Source organism: Hemitrygon akajei, chromosome 8 (assembly GCF_048418815.1).
Source record: "Hemitrygon akajei chromosome 8, sHemAka1.3, whole genome shotgun sequence".
NCBI lineage: Eukaryota > Metazoa > Chordata > Chondrichthyes > Myliobatiformes > Dasyatidae > Hemitrygon > Hemitrygon akajei.
This window is the reverse complement of record NC_133131.1, coordinates 145373159-145394650: the sequence shown is the minus strand read 5'-3', so window position 1 is coordinate 145394650 and position 21492 is coordinate 145373159. Positions and strand designations below refer to the sequence as shown.

General features: G+C 40.2%; 1 long non-coding RNA gene across 1 annotated transcript; it reads right to left on the bottom strand.

Annotated features, from left to right (window-relative positions):
• Positions 1-6271: 6271 nt before the first annotated feature.
• LOC140732333 (uncharacterized) lies at positions 6272-20452 on the bottom strand. Its single transcript, XR_012100047.1, has 2 exons — positions 20358-20452; positions 6272-6501 (listed from the first exon to the last, which is right to left on the bottom strand). It is a non-coding gene; the product is annotated as an uncharacterized lncRNA (long non-coding RNA).
• Positions 20453-21492: the final 1040 nt, after the last annotated feature.

Sequence of the window (21492 nt, the reverse complement as noted above, 5' to 3'; positions counted from 1 at the left end):
TCACTCCCTTATCTCAAAGTTCAAGGTTCAAAGTTCAAAGTAAATTTATTATCAAAGTATATATATGTCACCATATACAACCCTGAGATTTATTTTATTGCAGGCATATGCAGTAAGTCCAAGAAACACAATAGAATCAATGAAAGACCACATCCAAAAGAACAGATAAACAACCAATGTGCAAAGGATAACAAACTGTGTAAATACAAAAGAGAAAATAATAATAATAAATACATAATAAGCAATATATATATCAAGAGCATGAGATGAAGTGTCCTTGAAAGTGAATCCATGGGCTGTGGAAACAGTTCAGTGATGGGGCAAGAGAAGTTGAGTGAAATTATCCCCTCCAGTTCAAGAGCCTCATGGTCGAGGGGTAATAACTGTTCATGAACCTGATGGTGTGAGTCCTGAGGCTCCTATTGGCAGCAGTGAGAGGAGAGCATGGGCTGGATGGTGTGGGTCCTTGATGATGGATGCTGCTTTCCTGCAACAGCACTCCATGTTCAAAGAAATGATAGATGAACTTAATGGGTAATTTGCATGTGTCTTCACTGTGGAAGACACAAGCAGTGTGCCAGAGGTACATGAGTATCAGGGAGCAGGAGTGAATGCCAAAGGAAAAAATGCGAGGCAAACTCAAAGGTCTTAATGTGAATAAGTCACATGGCCCAGATGAACTACAATCCAGAGTCATAAGAGAGGTTGCTAAAGAGATAACAAATGCATTGGTCATAATCTTTTAAGAATCACTTGATTCTGGCTTAGTCCCAGAGGACTGGAAGATTGTAAATGTCACTCCACTCTTCAAGAAGGGAGAAAGGCAAAAGAAAGGAAATTATAGGCTAGTTAGCCTACTCAGTGGTTGGGGAAGTGTTGGAATCTATTATTAAGGATGAGCTTCCAAGGTACTTGGAGACTAATGATAAAATAAGTCAAAGTCAGCATATTTTCTGTTTACAGGAAATCTTGCCTGATAAATCTGTTAGTTCTTTGAGGAAGTAGCAAGCAGGGTGGACAAAGTAGAGGCAATGGATGTCAGGTGGCATTTAATAATGAGACACATATGAGGCTACTTAACAAGATAAAATCCTATGACATTACAGGAAAGATACAGGCATGGATATCGGAATGGCTGACAGGCAAGAGGCAGCAAGTGGAAATAAAAGTGGCCTTTGCTGGTTGGCTGCCAGTGACTAGTGGTGTTCCTCAGGAGTCAGAATTGGGACCACTACTTTTCACATTGTTTGCCAATAATTTAGATAATGGAATTGATGGCTTTGTGGCAAAATTTGCAGTTGATACAAAAATAGATGAAGAGGTAGATAGTGCTGAGGAAGCAATGCAATTGCAGCAGGACTTAAAACAAATTGGACTAATGGGCAAAAAAAGTGGCAGATGGAATACAGTGTTGGGAAATGTATGATAATGCATTTTGGTAAATGGAACAATAGTGTAGACTATTATCTAAATGGGGAGAAAATTCAAACATCAGAGGTGCAAGGCTCCCAGAAGGTTAATTTACAGGTTGGGTCTGTAGTAAAGAAGGCAAATGCAATAATGGTATTTAGTTCAAGGGGAATAGAATATAAAAGCAAGGAGATAATGCTGGGCCTTTGTAAGACACTAATCAGGCCACACTTGGAGTATTGTCAACAGTTTTAGGCCCTATATTTCAGAAAAGGTGTGTTATCATTGGGGAGAGTCCAGAGGAGGTTCACCAGGATGATTCCAGCATGAAGGGGTTAACATATGAGGAGCATTTGGCAGCTTTGGGCCGGTACTCACTGGAATTTAGAAGAATGTGGGGAGATCTCATTGAAACCTACCGAATGTTGAAAGGACTAGATAGGGTGAATGTGGAGAGGATGCTTCCTCTGGTAGGGGCATCCAGAACTAGAGGGCAGAGCCTCACAACTGAGGGGTGACCCTTTAGAACAGAAGTAAGGAGGAATTTTTTTAGCCTGAGAGTAGTAAACCTGTGAAATGCTCTGCCACAGACTGCGGTGGAGGTCAAGTCTGTGCGTATATTTAAGGAGGAAGTTGATCATTTCCTAATTGGTCAGGCCAACAAAGGATATTGTGAGAAGGGAGGTGTATGGGGTTGAGTGGAATCCAGGATCAGAGATGATGCAAGGGCAGAGCAGACTGGATGGGCTAAATGGCCTAATTCTGCTCCCATGTCTTATGGTCTTAGGGTGAGTTTGTGTTCTATGGTGGGGAGGGCTTTACCCCTTATCCTGGAACTACATTCCTTTCCCATCTGTCTTGTCATGCCACATTAAAGATTACTACAGGAATTTCTAGCCTATTGTAATTTTTAAATATTCCTTCCTCTCCTCCTTTTCTTCATTTAGTTATTTTCAGTTCTAGAGTAATTAATTCACCAATCAGTTCAAATTGATTTTCACATCTTTATCAAAACCCCGTAGAACTTCAAACGCATGCAATCTAAACTAGTAACCACAAATATCCTTTATTTGTATGCTTCTTCTTCTCTCAAAGAACAATCAAATTCCCTTCGAAAGATCTATGCTTACTGTATGATGTATAGGTTTATAACATCACATGTTGTTTAATATTGAAACTCAACTAAATCTGTGGATTCCGTATAATTTTTAAGTTGAGAAAATAAAAGGAAGGCGTTATGTTTTGTAACTTTAAAGCACTAAACGAATTCAAAGGAAAACACAGAAGTCTGAAATGTGAGTCTAACATCATGTTTGCTTTAAGTGAGACGTGCATTTATCACATGGTTGCATGATGACATACACAATTTACTTATTTTTACATATAACCTGTAATGAGTCACTTACACCCCTGGACACCTTTCTTCTTCTTCTTCCCTTTTTTTTCTAGTTTGTCCATCTTGATCTTAGGAAGATGATTTAGATCACTGGAATATTTTCTCTCATTAATCCTTCTATGGCTTTCTTTATAATCTGATCTCTTGGTTTCCTCGTCCATATTATCCTCTGATGTATCTTTTATGTTTCATCTTCCATTCATCCAGCTGGGCTTTAGTCTTGCATCTACTTTTACAAGCAACTTTTTGTCTCCCATTTGAACTTCATGCACACAGAGTAGATTCTGGATTTTTATATTCACAAAAGGTGCAATCTTGCAACTTTCCTGAAGTTCCTTGAACTCTCTTCCAGCTTAAAACACAGCCACATTTTACAAGTAACTGCCTGGATAACATATCAGAAACTTTCTCAGTAATGTCACCTACAAAACATGTTTAGATGGATCATTGCTTTTGTCACTTTCACAATTCCTTGAAGCCGCGTGGTCCTTCCTCGGTCTTATTTGCTTTCCAGCCAGAGCCACAGAGGTTGGCACCAACATCTGTTTGTCCTCTGTTGGGCAATGGTTCATGGTATACAACATGGAGACAGTTGCAGCATCATGCAGTACCTTTCTTATTTCACTTTCAATTGGCTTAATTGCAGGGGATGTGGCATGTAATTGGTGGATAGATCTCCAATCAAGTTGTAGTTGTCTCAGCCAATCACATCCCCACAATACTCATCCTCCTGTTTTTACCACATACAAGCTCAATGTGGCATGTCAGTTGTTGTACTTCACTGTCATGAATGTCATTCCCACTGGAGTTATATTATCTCCGGTACAAGTTGGATATCTGCAGGCTTCAATTTTCTTTGAAATGCCATTCAAGCTAATTTTATGGAATGACTGACACAGCTGAACCAGAATCAATTCCTTTTCAATTAATTTGCCATTCACTTCTGCTATAAGCCATATTGCTTGTCTTTCACTGGTTTTCTCATGGCAAATCTCAAGGCTACCAGTCCTGTGTCACTCTCATCATTATCATATTTTTCATCAAAATCATGTAAATTAGTGCTCTTTTTAAAACTGCAGCTTGAATTTTTACCTTTTTCTCTTCCCTATGCAGATCATTTAATTTTGTCTACCTGACATGCTCATTGTATATGACATACTTCATTGCATTTTCTGTAAATTTCACTTTTAAACCTGCATTGTTTTTGTGTATGTGAGCTCCTGCCACAATGGTACCATTTGTTCAGCCAGGTAGGTTTCTGTTTAGACATTCCAATTTGTTGCACTGTTTTTAACTTGACTGTCTCTGCACGTGTTGCACTGTTTTTAACTCGCTGTTCCTTGCTGCATTATTCTTTGTTTGAATATCTCACTGCATCTCAACAGGTTAATAGCCGTCTCAGGTTCATTTTAAAAATATCTTGTTCTCAATGTTATATCTTCTAACTTGAAAACATTAAACTAATTCAAAGAAAGATATATATACATACAAGATTACTCAAATATTACTGAAATATTAAATACACAACAGATGGGTAATAGACATTCCCATGAATGTATAAAACTAATGTTTTAAGAAGGAAAGTCCAGGGAACAAGCATTTGTTAATGACTGATGCATAAATATTATGCTGAGCTCACTATTGTTGATGCATTTTATGACTGAACAGGGTGCACAATTTACAATACACAAGTTATCATGGGCTAGAGACTGCTTCCTGCAACACAGGCAGAAGGAACCATTTGCACAGAGTGTTAAATAGGGAGATATATAGTTTAATATTAAGTAAACTTTCGGATGTAGAACTGTAATCTTAGATAACACCTCAACGCAGAACTTTTTTTTAAAAAATCTTACTGTAACTTCAAGATTCGAGATTCAAGATTCAAAAACTTTGTTGTCATTCTAACCATACATCAGCTCTGCAGGACAGAATGAGACAGCGTTTCCCAGGGGTAAGTGCAATCATAACATAACAAACGCAATACTAAATAATAAACACAACAATAAATAGTAAAACACAACAGCCACATGTGGGTTAAAATCAAGTTATAAGGGTCCAGTGCAAGTTAAAAGTGTCCAAAGCAGAGTCAGGTAGAGCAGCTATTTAGCAGTCTGACTGCCTGTGGGAGGAAGCTGTTTAGTAGCCTTGTGGTTTTAGTTTTGATGCTCCTGTAATGTTTGTTTACCTGATGGCAGAAGAACATACAGTTCATGGAGAGGGTGTGAGGGGTCTTTAATGATATACCGTGTCTTCTGGAGACTGTGAACTATTCTTCTATGTCTTCTATGAACTATTGTTAATTAATATTTAGACAGGCACACTTTGAACAAAAAAATTCTACCAAGCTGCATATTTAAGAGGGAATTTTGAGGGTTGTTAAGAGTGACATATTTTGTTCTCAGACTTCTGTCTTCTCTAAAGGACAATAATATATTGGGATTGGACCCCAAAGATGTTGGCAATGTTCAGTACCTGACACTCTCACTATAGTTCACCCCAAGGAACAGTAAGTTATCTACATGTACTGCTGTTAACAACATAGACAAAATATCCTATAGTTTTGCAGAGGTGTATGAGTAAGGACCTGATCAGAATCAGGATATCATCACTGAAACATGTTGTGAAATTCGTGAAGAATTAAGAGTTAAGAGTATTTTTTCCCCTGTAAACTTAAGGCTCGTCTGAACCCAGATGTCCAGGAAACAGTTTAACTGCACAGAGTTAGTTAAGGTAATATGAGAAGCTATAAAGTGGTAGAGTTAGGTGTTTTCAGTATTCTGATAAAAGGAAAATACCTGCAAGGGTCCTCGTGCATATAGGAAGATGTGGCTGTAAATTCAGCCTTGAGAATTTCCAAGCAGAATGATCGGAAATGGACTTAGAATTTCCGGGTGGAGATCCTCCAGCTCTGAATGAATAGAAATAAATGGATCCAATCTGGATTAATGCCATGAATCAAATAACAAAAAGGAATTTGCACTTGAATTAACATCAAGGTTGTCACTAACTGCAACCAGTACTCACTAAACCTGGCAAAAATATTCCACATTTGTGCATGCTGAAATCAAGAAATTGTTTTCAGTGTTACCCCATTTCCCTTCAGGATGCCTTATCGCAGTATTTTCCAATGTAATTAACACAAAGCAATTTGACATGAAATTCTAATTTTCATGCTCGATTCCAGCTGTAAAAAACTTTGAAAATATTACATCTTGTTGAATGAGATGAAATAGAGATTACAACACCTCTATACTTCAAGGGCTGGAACATCTAATATCATCAATTGTTGATCCCTGATAATAGAATTTTAAAATTATACATCTTTAAAATAAAATTACTTTTTCAGTAGCAGCTTGAGATATTTCATTAAAAACCCATGTGTCTCCAAATATTAATTTTGCTTTCTGCAAAATGCCGAAAAGGTTTGAAAACTGTTACTTTCTTTTTTTTTGTCTGTGAGGATTCTTCAGTGAGATTAGACAAAGTTGAGGAGATCACTGCCCCTAGAGAAAGTGCCAGAATACATCAAAGAAGGAGAGCTCTGTTCCACAGAGTATTTTTGATCCTCATGCAGTGGCTTCTTCAGTCCAGTGTTGAGTGTCCCCTCTTAGCTGCTGACTTCAAGTTCCAGACCATTGGCCGGATCTCTAAGACAGGGGAGGGGCTTCCAACATTGACAACATCTTCAGCAACTGAAAGAAAACAGATTGCAGAGCATTTAAACAAATTCCACATTTCAGTTTGATTCCATATGCTTCCTATAAAACGTTCCCTTAGATTATCTCCGCCCGCTCGGTGTTATTTGAAATCGCCTGAGCTTTGCTGCTGAAATACACAAAGAAAATGCCCCCATGGGACTACATCTGGCAATTTGTGTTCGTGATTTTTTTCCCCTAACCCTCGGCCTTTCAAGGAATTCAGAGGAACAGGGCATGTCACTTAAAATAAATATTGCCAATTCCCTTAAAGAGACTGTATTGTATCTCTTTTTATGAATTCCACATGTTTTGTGCTTAAACAATCAGAAAGCAGATCAGTTACACATTCTTCTTTCTAAATGCTCTGGTATTTTCAACTTATTCAGAATATTTTTACTTCTCATTCTAGGCTGAGATAGATGAGCTCAGATGGATTGGCCATGGGATATCAGTATTCCTGAGCTGCAGAAGAGAGAAAAGCAGACTAATGACTACTAGCCATTCCTAATGTCTAAGTGTGTGGACGTCAAGTGAAGTTTGCTACATGCCCAGTACTCATTGCAGTTCTTGTGCAGGCCATTATATTAAGGTTGGACTCATGGGAGAGGTAGTGGAAGGTTGCTGTGCAACCATGCTTCTGCATGAGTCATACCTACAGCAGACAAGAGAAGAAAATGGGCAGCAAAAAGCACACAAAGTGCTTGTCGTCTAGGTTTCCCCTTTCATACACATTACCCTTGGAAGAAAAGGAATACTCAAGCTTTTTGAAAATGGCATCTTGCTGAAGAGCCTCTGTCATCTTGCTTAAGAATCTCATATATCTCTGTCCGATTCTCATTTGCCTCAGTAAAAAATTTAAGTTTAATCAGAACATCATTAATTTGTTGTTCCACATGTTTTTAAAGAAATTCTACATTAAGAAAATATTGGAGTAAACATTTTATTCTTTTTTAAATTGACAGTTGCATTTAGAACAGCAGTGCAAGTAATTAAAATAATCACAGTCCCACAGAGCATGGAAGCAGGCCTGTCAGCTGACCAGCACTGTACTAACCATCAAACACCCATTTCATTCTCTCGACATTCCCCTCAACTCTTTCTGGGTTTTGCCACTCATTTCAAGAGGAAAATTAGACTTGCTAATCAACTTATAAAATAGGCATCTTTGGAATGTGGGAGGAAACCGGGGAACACATTGAGTTGCAGGGAGAATGTACAAAATGCACACACAGCACATTCCGGTCAAGATGGCGCCTGCGTACAACACTCCTTTGATCGATACCTTCTGGATAGATCACGTAACCATCTTTTTCACTTCTTTTATGTCCCTTACGTTTGCTTCTCGTCTTGAATGCATTTCTGGAACTGATAGAGCCTGTGTTTTCCTATTTGGAGACTGTTTGGTTGCTTTAGCACTCTGCAGCCTCCAAGAGGATTCTAGGAGACGGAGGCAACGTGAGTGAACCTTGTGGCGAGAAGGCTGCGGGATGGCGCGCAAGCCAACCTTTGACCCCATTTCACCAATTACAGCTTCCATTGTTTGCCGAATTGAGCGACGAAGTTGGTTGAAACATCGAGGCGAGTGCAGAAGTTTGGAGATCGTTTGGATGTTCCAGGGCTCTGAAGTCTCTGGAGGATTCTGCGGAGGAGGCAGAGGCAGTGTGTGCAGACCTCATGCCGGGCAGGCTGCTGGGTGGTGCACGAGGTGATATCTGGCTCCATTTCACCGATTAAGACTCCCATTCTTCGCTGATTAAAGCGATGAGGGAGATTGAAACATTGAAGCGAGTGGAGAAGGTGAGCACTGACTCCTTGCCTTTTGATCGGTTGTTTTGTACCAGGGAGGGGAGAGCCTGCCGCTGTGCCCGCAGAGTGTTGTCCATGTCTTGTTCTGCATTTTGGATTTGGACTTTGGACTATAGACTCTTTTCTCACTCTTAAAGTTTTTATATTCTGTGTTTTCTCACCCGATCGTCTTGTGTTTTTTTGTGCAGGGCATTCGTTTTGGGGGTCCATGTGCCTGATCCCCTTTGTTAGCTTTTTTTGTGGGAAGACCGATTTGGGGGGGGGTTGAGGTGTCTGATCCAGTTTGTTCATTTTTTTGTGTGTGAGGAGGGATTTGGGGTTGATGACCCTGATCCATTTTGTGTGTTTTTTGTGCGTGAGGAGGGATTTGGGGTTGATGACCCTGATCCATTTTGTGTGTTTCTTGTGCATGAGGAGGGGTTTGGGGTTGATGACCCTGATCCATTTTGTGTGTTTTTTGTGCGTGAGGAGGGATTTGGGGTTGATGACCCTGATCCATTTTGTGTGTTTTTTGTGCATGAGGAGGGATTTGGGGTTGATGTGCCTGTTCCATTCTTGTTTTGATTTACGTGGGGAGGTGGGATTTGGCGGCTGATGTTTGTGCTGCCTTTCTTTTCTTTCTTTGTTTCATGTCTACCCAGAGAAATGAAGAATTTCAGAGTTGCATACTTTGATAATAAATGAACCTTTGAACCTTCCTATCTCAAGTCGCTATACATCTTATTTTTTTTACCTCCAACCATTTCCATCTCGCCCAAGTTGTCAACCCAAAACATTATCTCTACTTCTTTCTCCATAGACTTGCTGAACATTAACAGCGTTTTCTACTTCACTTGCATTGATCAGTTGAATTAAAGAAACTCATACAAATTAGAAAGAAGTAACTTTCCCAAGAAGAAGTCTGGAGAATTTTTCATGTCATGTTGCACAGAAAAGTCGTCTTCCAAAGGCAAGCCCATGGTCGATGAATGCTGAATTGCACAAAAAGTAACCTGAGTGAGTGTTTGTATGCCAACAGTCCACTGCAAGCACTAACACCTTTGAAGATCGTAACTATATGACGATAAACCAGACACATTCATAACAGGTGAATAACTGAATCATTAACAAGACCAATAGCAGTGCAACCGACGAAGAATCTTTTGAGTCAGGTTGTAAAAACAGTCAACAGACTGAGTAGATGACTTCCCTTGTTTTCCTTTCTTGAGAGAACTATGTGAAAGAGCACATTTAGTTCCAGAAAAGGAATGAGTTACTCAGGGTCTTTCTCAGTCAGGGTCCTATGGACCTTGTTACATAGTCCACAAGTCACATCTAATATGACTCTGAGAGATCCTTTCTTATCCGGCACCTTCCAAGCTGAAGGATCCAAATTTTCCAGTGAAGAGAAAGCTCATTGCCTGGCAGATGATCCATCATCAATAGTCCACAAGTTTTCTCTATCTCCATCATCACATTTCATTACCGCTCTTATTTCATTGAAATTTCTCAGGTTAATGCTCCTTGGAACTTAATCCATGGTGCATTTGCCTGTGCTGACGATGCAATGAATACAAGAGTTGTTGGTGAGACCATCCTTGGGGTATTGTGTGTATTTCTGGTCACCTAGCTACAGGATGGATGTTAATAGGTGTATTAAGGTGTAGAAAATGTTCACTAGGTTTGGAGGATATGACTATAATGAGAGGCTGGAGTGTAAGAGGCTCAGGGGTGCCCTCACAGAGGTATAGAAAACTACAAGGGCAATAGTTAAGTCAAATAGCCATAGCTTTTTTCTCAGAGCCTAGAGGGCACAGGTTTAAGCTGAGAAGGAAAACATGTGAAGGGGATCTGAGGGACAAGTTTTTCACTCAGACAATGATGGATATATGGCCTGAGGAAGCTGTAGAGTAAGGTACAAATTATGATATTTAAGAGACACTTGGAAAGGTGCAAGAATAGCAATTGTTCAAAGACTATGAACCAAACTCAGGCGAATGGAGCTGCTTTTGGACACTTTAATCCAAAAGAATGAATGGGGACAGAGGGTTGTTTAACTCTATGACTCCACATTCAGGAAAGTTACCCTTCCTCCTCCAAATAATTCACAGCCCCTTTCTCTCCGCACAGAGAATCTGGGGTTGTTCTTCCTGAGAAATAACTTTCTTAAGAAATAGTAGTGGTATGATGTCAAGTATGATGCTGTCCTAAAGGAGTTGTCTATTAGTGGGTCATCAGATGCCGACATGGGATCCACCTAGCAAGGATGTTAGGGTGGATAACCCTTAAATGGAAAATGCCTTTGTATGTCTTTGTTTAATGTGTGAGGGCTGATGCACTGGCAACCATCACACAGTCCTTGACAGATCAGAGTCAGCGACCAGTAGCATGGAATGCAAAATGAGTGGGGACCCTCCACCTTTACTGCAGTTATGATGTGACATTATCTTCTGCCAGCTCCAACCCTGTGGTCTTGTTTGGATTTCTCTTTGTCTGCAACCTCTCCATTGACATTACTGCCATGGGTAACCCTACCAGGAGCTAAGCACCAGGTGGCTAAGTTCCAGACGTCATCACTCTCAGTATCTTCGGAACTCACAAGCCTCTGCACCACAGCAAGGAGACAACCCACAGAGAAGTTCTGACGTCCTTTTTTTAATCTACTGTATATATGCACAGATATTGCTGTAAATTAACATGAGTTTGTAAACAGCGAGACGGCCTTGATGCACCATCAATAACTCTCGGAGACGGGAGGCAAAAGATAGGCTTTTACTAGCTGCAAACGTGACCACGACATCTTGGAGACTGAGGGAGGAGCAGTGCCTCCAATCGTCTTTATACAGGGGTCTGTGGGAGGAGCCACAGGAGCAGTCAGCAGAGGGGCGTGTCCAGACAGGTATACACATAGTTTACCACAGGCCTAGTGGAATGCAAGAGAAAATCTGCAGATGCTGGAAATCAAAGTAATACACACAAAATGCTGGAGGAACTCAGCAGGCCAAGTCGCATCTATGGAAGAGTAAATAGTCGACTTGGCCCAAAACATCGACTACTTACTCTTTTCCATAGGACAGCCTAGTGACATCAATAAACCACTGAGTTCTCATGTAGTTGGGGGAAAGTTTGAGTGAGGCCTGTGGTTCAATGGATCAAGGAGAGGTATAGCTTTTGAATTGTCTCTGCTAAAACCATGCTTCCAGTACATCGGAAGCACTGCCTCTGGGCTGAAGCTTGTAAAAGCATGGAGCTCTGTGCCTGTAATCTAAACCACAATACTTCTCAGGAATAATTCCACTGTTCGTTATAATTCTGAATGCCTCCACCATTTGCCCAGCGGTGCAATCTAGAGACACAAGAAACATCAAATGGTGGAATCTGGAGCAACAAATAATCTGCTGGAGGAACTTAGTAGGTCTTGCATCAGAGGTCAACAATTCCTTCCCTCCCACAGATGCTGCTTGACCTGCTGAGTTCCTCCAACAGAAGGTTGCTCTAGATTCTAACCATTTGCTCTGTAAAAATAATCTTCTCTCCTGTTACTTTTTACTCTTTTGCCTATCATCTTTATGTCCACTGATTCTGTCATGACCCCTTTGCAGAATTAACTACTGTACTTCCATCAGAACTTCTGAAATCTCTTCTGTTTCAAGGAGAGTAATCCCAGTTTCTCCAGCCTACCTACAGAAATTTACTACAACCTTCTTCACAATTCACTATACTTCCAAGTTTTGCATGATCTGCTAGTTTGTACCAGTCATTTCTATAGATTAAGAAAAGCAGTGGTCCTTGTGCTGATCTCTGGGGAACACCGCTCTGCACTCATTTCTGGTGTAAATGGATATCTTCAGTGCTACTCACTGTTCACTGTCACTGGGGCTGTTTTCTATCCATGCTGATACTACCCCTCTTATTTCATGGCTTCAGTCTTGATGACACTTGCTATTCAGTGATCAAACAGTTTTTGAAAGTCAATCAATCAACTATATTTCCTTCAATGATCTTTTCTGTTACATCATCAAAAAGCACTATCAAGTCAATTAAACATAACTTAACAGATGTATGTTCACTTTCCCTAATCAATCTACAGATGCCCAACTGACAGACAGTTCTGCCTCTGATTATTATTTAGAGTCACAGAGCTGAACAACTTTGGCCCAACTCATTGGTACTAACCAAGATGTCAGACTGAGCTAGTCCCATTCTTAAAATTATCTCACCTCTGTAATTAAATAGATTGGCCTATAGTTGCAATATTTATTCCTATACTTTTTCTTGATCAATATGTAGCATTTACAGTGCATTTCTGCATTTCTTAGAAAATCATTCTCATAATTACACGTATTTGGTTCCCTTTTATGTTTGTAAACAATCTTCTTTTCCTGTTCTTTCTTTTCCTCTGAACATTTTGTAACCTGCCGGCATTCTATCATCAACCTGGCATCAGTCTTGTATTCTTTTATACTCCACTATTTTATACTCTGCTACTTTCATGATCTGGGGAGCCTTGGCTTTAATTGCTCCACTTAATTCCCTCATAGAGTCGTAAACACAAGAGATCCTGCAAATGCTGGAAATCCGGAGCAACACACACAAAATGCTGGCAGAACTCAGGAAGCCAGGCAGCATTTATGGAAATGAGTAAACAGTCGACATATCAAGCTGAGACCCACCATCAGGATTGTCCACTGTTTATTCATTTTCACTGAAGCTCCCTGACCTGCTGAGTTCTGCCAGCATTTTGTATGAGTCATACTGCATGGAAACAAGCTCTTTAGCCAATTCATCCTTCCTGACTGCATTGCCCAATGAGCCTGCACCACCTGCCCACATTTGGGCAAGAGTCCTCTAAGCCTACCTCATCTATGTGCTTACCTAAATGTCTTTTAAATGTCATCAAAGTGCCCAGCTCAGCCTCTATTTTTTGATAGCTCATTCTAAAAATGCACCACCCTTTGCATGAAGAAACTACCCCCGATGTTTCTTTTCATTCTCTCAACTCTGACCTTTGATCTGTGCCCTCTTGCTTTTAGCACTCTCTCACTGGGAAAAAGACCATGGGGGTGTTCACCTTGTCCATGACTCTCATGGTCTTATTTACTTCTGTCAGGTCACCCTCAATCTCCTGTATTCTAGGAATGAAGTTCAAAAGGAATGTGTCCTAAAATCCTGTCGGAAAGCCCTCATAGGAATGTGTGGTTAAAATATCCCTGCACGTTGAGAAAGTGACCAGAAGTTGACGATTCTTTCTCTTTCTAACAAGGAACTGTTGAACGTAATTGCTGGTCCTCTTTATCCTTCAACTAGATCAAGGATCAAATGCAAAACCATTTTTTGTTGTTTCATATGGTTTTTATATATATCCCTGAGCAGCACAATTTTTTTCAATTTAATATCCTGATGTAAGAAGCATGGCTGCAGTTCTTGCAACGGCATCGCCAGTCTAACTCCTGTACCCAATAAAGTGGTGGCTGAGCGTATGTTCATTGTCTTCTGCAGCTGTAATTTATCCACTTCAAGGTTCAACTTGTTGTGCATTCAAAGATGCTCTTCTGCACATCACTGTGGTAACATGTGGTTATTTGAGTTACTGTCGCCTTCCTGTCAACTTGCAACAGTCTGGCCATTCTCCTCTCTCATTAACAAGGCATTTTTCCCCACAGAACTGCCACTCATTGGATTTTTTTCTTGCATTTTACACCGTTGTATGTAAACTCTAGACACTATTGTGTGTGAAAATCCCAGGAAATGAGCCATTTTTGAGATATTCAAACCATCCTGTCTGGCACCAAGAATCATTCCAAGGTCAAAGTGACTTAAATCAAATTTCTTCCCCATACTGATGTTTGGTCTGAACAACTACTGAACCTCTTGACCATGCCTCCATGCTTTTATTCATTGAGTTGCTGCCACATGATTGGCTGATTAATGATTGATGTACTGTTGTACCTAATAAAATGGCCACTGAATGTAAATTGTCTTTGACTATCAAATATGTACCTAGTAAAGTGGCCACTAAATGTAAATAATTCATTAGTGAAATAATAATTTTTTATTCAAATTTCCTGATCTATTTTTACCCACAACCTAGAGCTGCCTCTTTAAAGTAAGGGCTTTTATTTCACGTCTTCTGGAGGCATGGCAAAATACTGTGCAGATTGAATTGTTTTGAGAGCACTGTCTTTTATGTGGGCAAATTCCGATTAATAGGACACCTTCACATACGAAGACATGTTTTGTTCTTCATTTATAAGGAAAAAACATCACATTTCACTGGTGCCAATAATACGCATAAGCAATGGATCATTTGCAGTTATGTGAAAAAAGATACATGAGTAATTCCGAGTCCCCTCTGCAGCACAATGTGTAAGCATTTTAAAACTACTATTCGTTGCACCAAAAATATCTGAAATATTCAGAAATGAGCAGCTATCACAACATTTTAATGTCAGTGCCTGTCATGCAAATATTCCTGATGGATGATTAACGCATGGATGTCAAACTTCCTCAACAAGAATGTATTGCATTGATATACTAATGCACTCAAGAAGAGACAGTTATCATTTCTCCTGCAGATAATCTAGCTCAGAAACTGCCCCAGCTGCAAGAATTGATGCAAAAGGTATACTAACAAGACTTTTCTCTCTTCAATGCCTAGCTCATTCCTGCAGTGAAATAGCTTGGCAATTTTGCCTCCGATTTATCCTTTCAGAGAAGATTCAAGGAATGATTATGTGACCAAGTCCTCATGATAAAGGTGGATTTTATCTGAGGATTAGTATACTATTAGACAGCTACAGTACATCCAGGGTATTTTTAATATCCAAAGCACTTCATACCATTCTACCACTAGGCCATGACTTAAAAGCAATTTTATTGAATCTATTCACTAATGATTCTGCAGTGATGTCAATGGGCCAGAAATCTGTTCATATAAGCCTGTAAAATATGGAGTTTTGCTGTTGAAAATCAAATTAACCACACTTCTAAGTCATAAAGTCATACAGTCATACAGTATAGCAGCAGGCCCTTTGGTGCCAATACAACATAGCAACCGAGACATGCATGGTGAAAGGCCTTGATAGAGTGGATGTGAGAGGATGTTTCCTATGTGAGAGAGTCTAAGACTGGAGGACACAGCCTTGGAATAGAGTGGTATCCTTTTAGAATGGAGATGAGGAGGGATTTCTTTAGCCAGAGAGTGGTGAATCTGTCGAATTCTTCCCACAGCTGTGGAGGCCAACTCTTTATATATACTTAAGGCAGAAGTTGATAGATTCTTGATTGGTCAGGGCATGAACGGATTCAGGGAGAAGGAAGAAGATTGGGGCTGAGAAAAAAATTGAACCAGGCATGATGAAATGGTGGAGCAGACTCAATTGGCCAAATGGCCTAATTCTGCTCCTATATCTTATGGTCTAATAGTCTTAAACAAGTCCCATTTGCCCATGTTTAGTCCATATCCCTATAAACCATTTCTGTCCATGTACCTGTCTAAGTGTCTTTAAAATATTGATAATTTATGTACTTCAACCACTTCCTCTCTCAGCTCATTCTCTGAGAAGCACACACAAAATGCTGGAGCAAATCGGCAGGTCAGACAGCATCAATGGAAATGAATAAACAACCAAGGTTTCTGCCATTTAGGGCTGAGACCCTTCTTCAGAACTGGAAAAGAAGGAGGAAGATAACAGAATAAAATGTTGGGGAGGGAAAGGGGGGTAATCTGGAATGTGATAGATGAAGCCAACTGGGTAGAAAAGGTAAAGGGCTGGAGAGGAAGGAATCTGTTAGGACAAGAGAGTGGACCATAGGAGAAAGGGAAGGAGGAGAGAACCTAGGGGGAGGTGATAGGCAGGTGAGTAGAGATAAAGGGTCAGAATGGGGAAATAGAAGAAGAGGGGAGTGGGAGGGAAAATAAGTTTTACTGGAAGGAGAAATCGATATTCATGCCATCAGGTTGGAAGCTACCCAGAGGGAATATGAGGTGCTATTCCCTTACTCTGCGGGTGGCCTCATCATGGCACAAGAGGAGACCATGAGTGTCCTTGTGTCCATTAGAAAACTTGATTCCTCATTTTTCAGCTGAATTTACTTTTTCCCGGGGCATCTTTTCCAATGTAGGAACTCCCCCAAGTGATGTCATCAGTATTCATCATGTAAAATTCTTTCTGCTTTGAAATTTTTAACTTCACTGATCTGAAAATTGAAGAGTTCATGCAGGATTTAGTCATCATATTTTATGGAAATCATTCCAACACTGAAATTACCGTAGATTCCGGATTTTAAGCCGCTACTTTTTTCCCACATTTTGAACAGCTTTGAACTTTGCGGCCAATAATCCGAAGCGGCTAATGCATGATTTTTTTCATGCCGCCTCGTAAACATTTTGCCTCATAACAGTAGACCAATAAAATTGATGAGTAGTTCACAGAGGTCCAATGAAATTGTACGATAAATCAAGCGCACTTTCACAATTAAATTATTGTAAATCAGTCATTTGTACTCACCCTCATCAACATGGAAAACACTCGAAGCATTGTGCTGCCTACTTAGTTTAAACTATATTTGTTTTCTGTACTACATCGCGGGATGCTATGACGTCACACCCGGTTTCGCGGTGTCTTGTGGGAAAATGCTGGTTTGCGATGAAACGGGACGGAGGGAGGGAGCGCATTACGCGAGCGGCTTTGGATCTGAGCGAACTCTGCTTTTAAGTTAAAGGTATCAATAACTTTTCCTGGTAGGCTGCAATATATATATTTTTTTACCAGTCGTTAGGAGATATTGGAATGTTGTTCAGTAAAGAAGTATACGCAACGTATATTTAAAAGTAGCCGCGTACGGGCACGGTTCGAAAAAAAGCATTTGCAATATGTATTTGTTTTTGTTACCATATGGATTTAATTAAAAGTTAAAAAAATCCTCACGTGTAATATCTTTCTGTGTAAATATCTCATATTACAACGTGGGACACCTGCGGCCGAAAATCCGGTGCGGCCTAAAATCCGATGCGGCCTTTACAATTAAAAAATTGATTTTATTTCTAAAATTAGAGCCAGCGGCTTTTAATCAGGTGCGCTCTGTAGTCCGGAATCTACGGTAAATTATTCACCTTCATTAGGATCTATGTTCTCATTGAAGTCCATGGCCTTTTATGATCATAGTTGCAATGTCTTGTGTGTGTGTCTGTTGTTTGTGTACCCTTATGCTTCTGTGTTTTTGTGTGTTGGTGGCCAGACTGTTCTTTTCCTGTGGAGATCAATGTCATGTCCTCTCTCAATTTCCAAACCTGGATGTCAATCCAAACTGTTACTGCTGATTTCTGCAAATTCTCATTGTTACTGTTGCTGCTCATTTCTACATTAGTGAGATAATCTAAATCTCATATTCAAGAAGAGACTTACTCGCCGTTTTCTTCAATCCACAAAGCAGGAGAACAGGAACAAGCAATTTCCCCTACTGCAGGCAAAGACTGCACATATGTCCCTAAGAAACTTCCTCAGCAACCTCTTGACAGAACATCTCAAGGGGCCTTTGGTACTCTTTTGCCTCCTATGGGCACTAATCTTTACCCACCCATCAGATCCACCTGTCCCTTGGAAGCCCACTCTCACAAACCTCCCCCGTCCCCCACACCACCATCACTGCATCATCCTTTTTTTAATAGCAATGCCCCCTGTGTCGGACGAGTTTCACTTGTACCATGGTGCATCCCTCGAAGAGCTGACTGCAAATTCCAAAGTTCAAAGTAAATTTTATTATCAAAGTACACATATGTCACCATACACAACCCTGAGATTAATTTTATTGTGGGCAACCTCAACAAATCTATAGAAAAGTAAAACAGAACAGAATCAATGAATGGTGACTGCCAGACTAGGGTTTTCAACCAGAGTGCAGAAAATAACAAACTGCATTGCAAAAAGAAGAAACCATATTATAAGTAAATATGCAATAAATATCCAGAGCATGAGATGAAGAGTCCTTGAAAGTGCATGAAGGTTGTAGGCACATTGCAAGTGAAGTTGAGTGAAGTTATCGTGCCATGCTGCAAACTGCAATGACTTGTAGTGCTTAATAGAGAACGTCACAGTGAAATGCAGCATTACACATTGTTTATGCACCACAGAAATGAATTTCTTCCTCTTCATGCAACTTTCTTAACTATCATTAGAGTTGAACTCCTTCAGTGCTCTAATGAGTAAGGAAGACATCTTCCTGTGGTCAGTATGATGTTCTTGTTGGTGATAGGGTTCAAGAACCAACAGCAGCAGCCACTCCAGATTTGACTAAATGTATGGCCACACCACCAGTGTCCCAGGTTTTAATGTAATCCAAAAATTCATCAGCTCTATTATTTACATCCCCTGAGGAACTCTAAGATGATCCATCAGTGTTGCTTTCACATTTTAAATAATTGCTTAGTCGATTCTGTGATAGGGGATCTTCGATTCCAAGCATGGAACGGAATTAATGACTTATGGAAAGCTGATTGTTTTGACTACATATATTGCTGATAGAAAAACGAGGTACACTAACTGTGTCCTACCTCCTAATAAAGTATAGTGTTACTCATCAGGTTAAGATGGAATTAGAACAGAATGCTACAATTTCTGAGTCTGTGCATTTTAAGCTTTTTATATTCTGATTGGCACTGTCCCAGCCTTGCCTGTGTTCTTACCATCAATGTGTGCACAGAAATCATCCTTCTTCTATGCTTTTTCTTGTCTGAGGGCCCTTCGATTTCACCACTTTTGCTTGCCTGTTATGCTTAGCACTTTCGCGCCATAAGTGATACAGCACCTTGATAATTTAATGTAATTTTGACCGAGCCAGGGAAATGACAAAAGCCCTCTTATCAATTCCTCGGGCATGCACAACACCAACCCTTGTCCACCATTCACTGTAACGTGCTCCATTCAGATACTGGCCAACTCACAACCTGCTCTCTCTTGACTCCCTATTTGTGTTTCTTCCTCCATGCATGAGCTGAAAATAGGTTTGGAGATTCAAGCTCCTTCCTCTAGTGTTTCTTCTCCCCTTTTAACTAATTTTAGACTTCCATACTTAGTGAACTTCTTCACTTCCTAATGAAACATCTGCCTCACAGTTCCAGATTCAGCCCTGACCAAGGCTGCTGGCAAAGTGGAGTCTGGGTCCTATCCCATGATCACATGTGTTTCTCTGAGGTTGTCACATTTCCTCCCTCATTCTGGAGACATACTAGTAGGAGAAGTGTTTGCTATAAATTACCCCTAGAATAGGTAAGTGGCAAAAGAAATAAAGTGAAGTGGCTGAGCATGCAAGAGAAAATAAGGTGCACAGACACCATGAAAAGAAGAGGAATTTGACTGAGAGGTTTATTCTCCTGGAAGGCAGCATGGATCCAATCGGTTGAAAACCCTCCTTCAGTGCTCTAATAAGTAAGTAAGGCATCTTCCTGTGGTCATTCTGATGTTCTTGTTGCTGATAGGGTTCAAGAACCAACAACGGCCACTCCAGATCTGACCACACCACCGGTGTCCCAGGTTTTAATGTAATCCAAAAATTCTTCAGCGCTATTATTTACATCCCCTGAGGAACTCTAAGACAATCCATCAGTGATGCTTTCACATTTTAAATAATTGCTTGGTAGCTTCTGTGGTAGGGGATCTTAAATTCCAAACATGGAATAGAATTGAAGACTTGTGGAAAGGTGATTGTGTTGCTCTTTTGGCTACATATATTGCTGATAGAAAAATGAGGTATGCTAACTGAATCGGATATGTCCTACCGCCTAATAAAGTACAGTATAACTCCTCAGGATCAGATGGAGCAAAGTTAGTGGTCAACTCTGACTAGCTTACATAAGTATTTCCTTATTGCTTATAAACAGAGCATGAAGGAGGCCTAGAATCCCACCTCCGTCAGTCTGCAGCTTCTGATACTAGGCTCAGTAGAACACGCACGAATAAGAAGCTAATTACTTTCAAAGTGCAGTAATTGCTTTGAGGCCTATTGATTCAAAGCTGTAAAAGGCTCTAGTTTATTTATGCATTTTCTATTAGATATTAAGTACTCACCTGTTAGTATTTGGAAGAGCAGGGCCACATCTGGGATCTATACCCACGCATTCCTTTGTGCATATCCAACATCCAGCAACTGCAACGTGCAAGTAGTTCCAGAGACTAATATGCTTTCTGTTCCAACTTGCAAGATTTATGTGTGACATTGGAAGCATATTTCCATGCCAATGACAAATAATGTCCTGGAGCGAGGTGGGCAGGTTTGTGCATGTCTCAGTGTGCTAAAGATTTACTCAAATGTTCTGCCAATTGCATAATTTTAGAAGAATCTATGCAAGAGTGATTTGTTATTAGCCCGCGTCAAAAGGTCATAAGCTAAAAGTATGACCTCTAAAACATTGTGCAACCTCATAACTTTAATCAGTTCAATGCACTTGCATCCATGATCTGTGCATTGACAGCACTAGTACTTCTCTCCAGACACAATGTACTGTGTTCTCAATCAGAGATGGAAGGATTTCAAAGAAGGTAAGCCTCTTTACGATACCTTCCTCAATCTCAGACACAGAGTACATTGTCCTAGAGACATATGTAGCTGCCGATCCTTCATTTCGAGATTGAGACTTTGCTTCAGGACCTGATGAGGCTCTGATGCAGCGTCTCAACCTGAAATTATCGAACATCCTTTGCTTCCATAGATGCTGCTTGACCCACTGAGATCTTGCAGCAGTTTATTTTTGCCCACAATAATGGGATTACTTTATGGACTTCCATCAATAAAAAAAATCCTTAGAGAATTCTTCATTTTCTCAAAGGATTTTTTTTAATTGATGGAGGTCCATAAAGTCTTATGACTATTTTTCCAAAATAGGCAGGTCAGTTAACAAATTGATAGCAAAAAAGTAAAAGGACAGCAAGTTACACAAAGGGATAGCAAGTGACAAAACTGGACCTCTTGAAGATCATTGTGGTCATCTATGCATGGAGCCAAAAGAGGTGGACGAGATCTTAAGTGGATTTTTTGCATACATATTTACTTGGGAGACAGACACAGGTTCTAGAGAAGTGAGGCAAAACAGCAGCGAGTTCATGGACCCAATGCAGATTACAGAGGAGGAGGTGTTTGCTGTCTTGAGGCAAATTAGGGAGGATAAATCCCCAGGGCCTGACAAGGTGTTCCCTCAAAACTTGT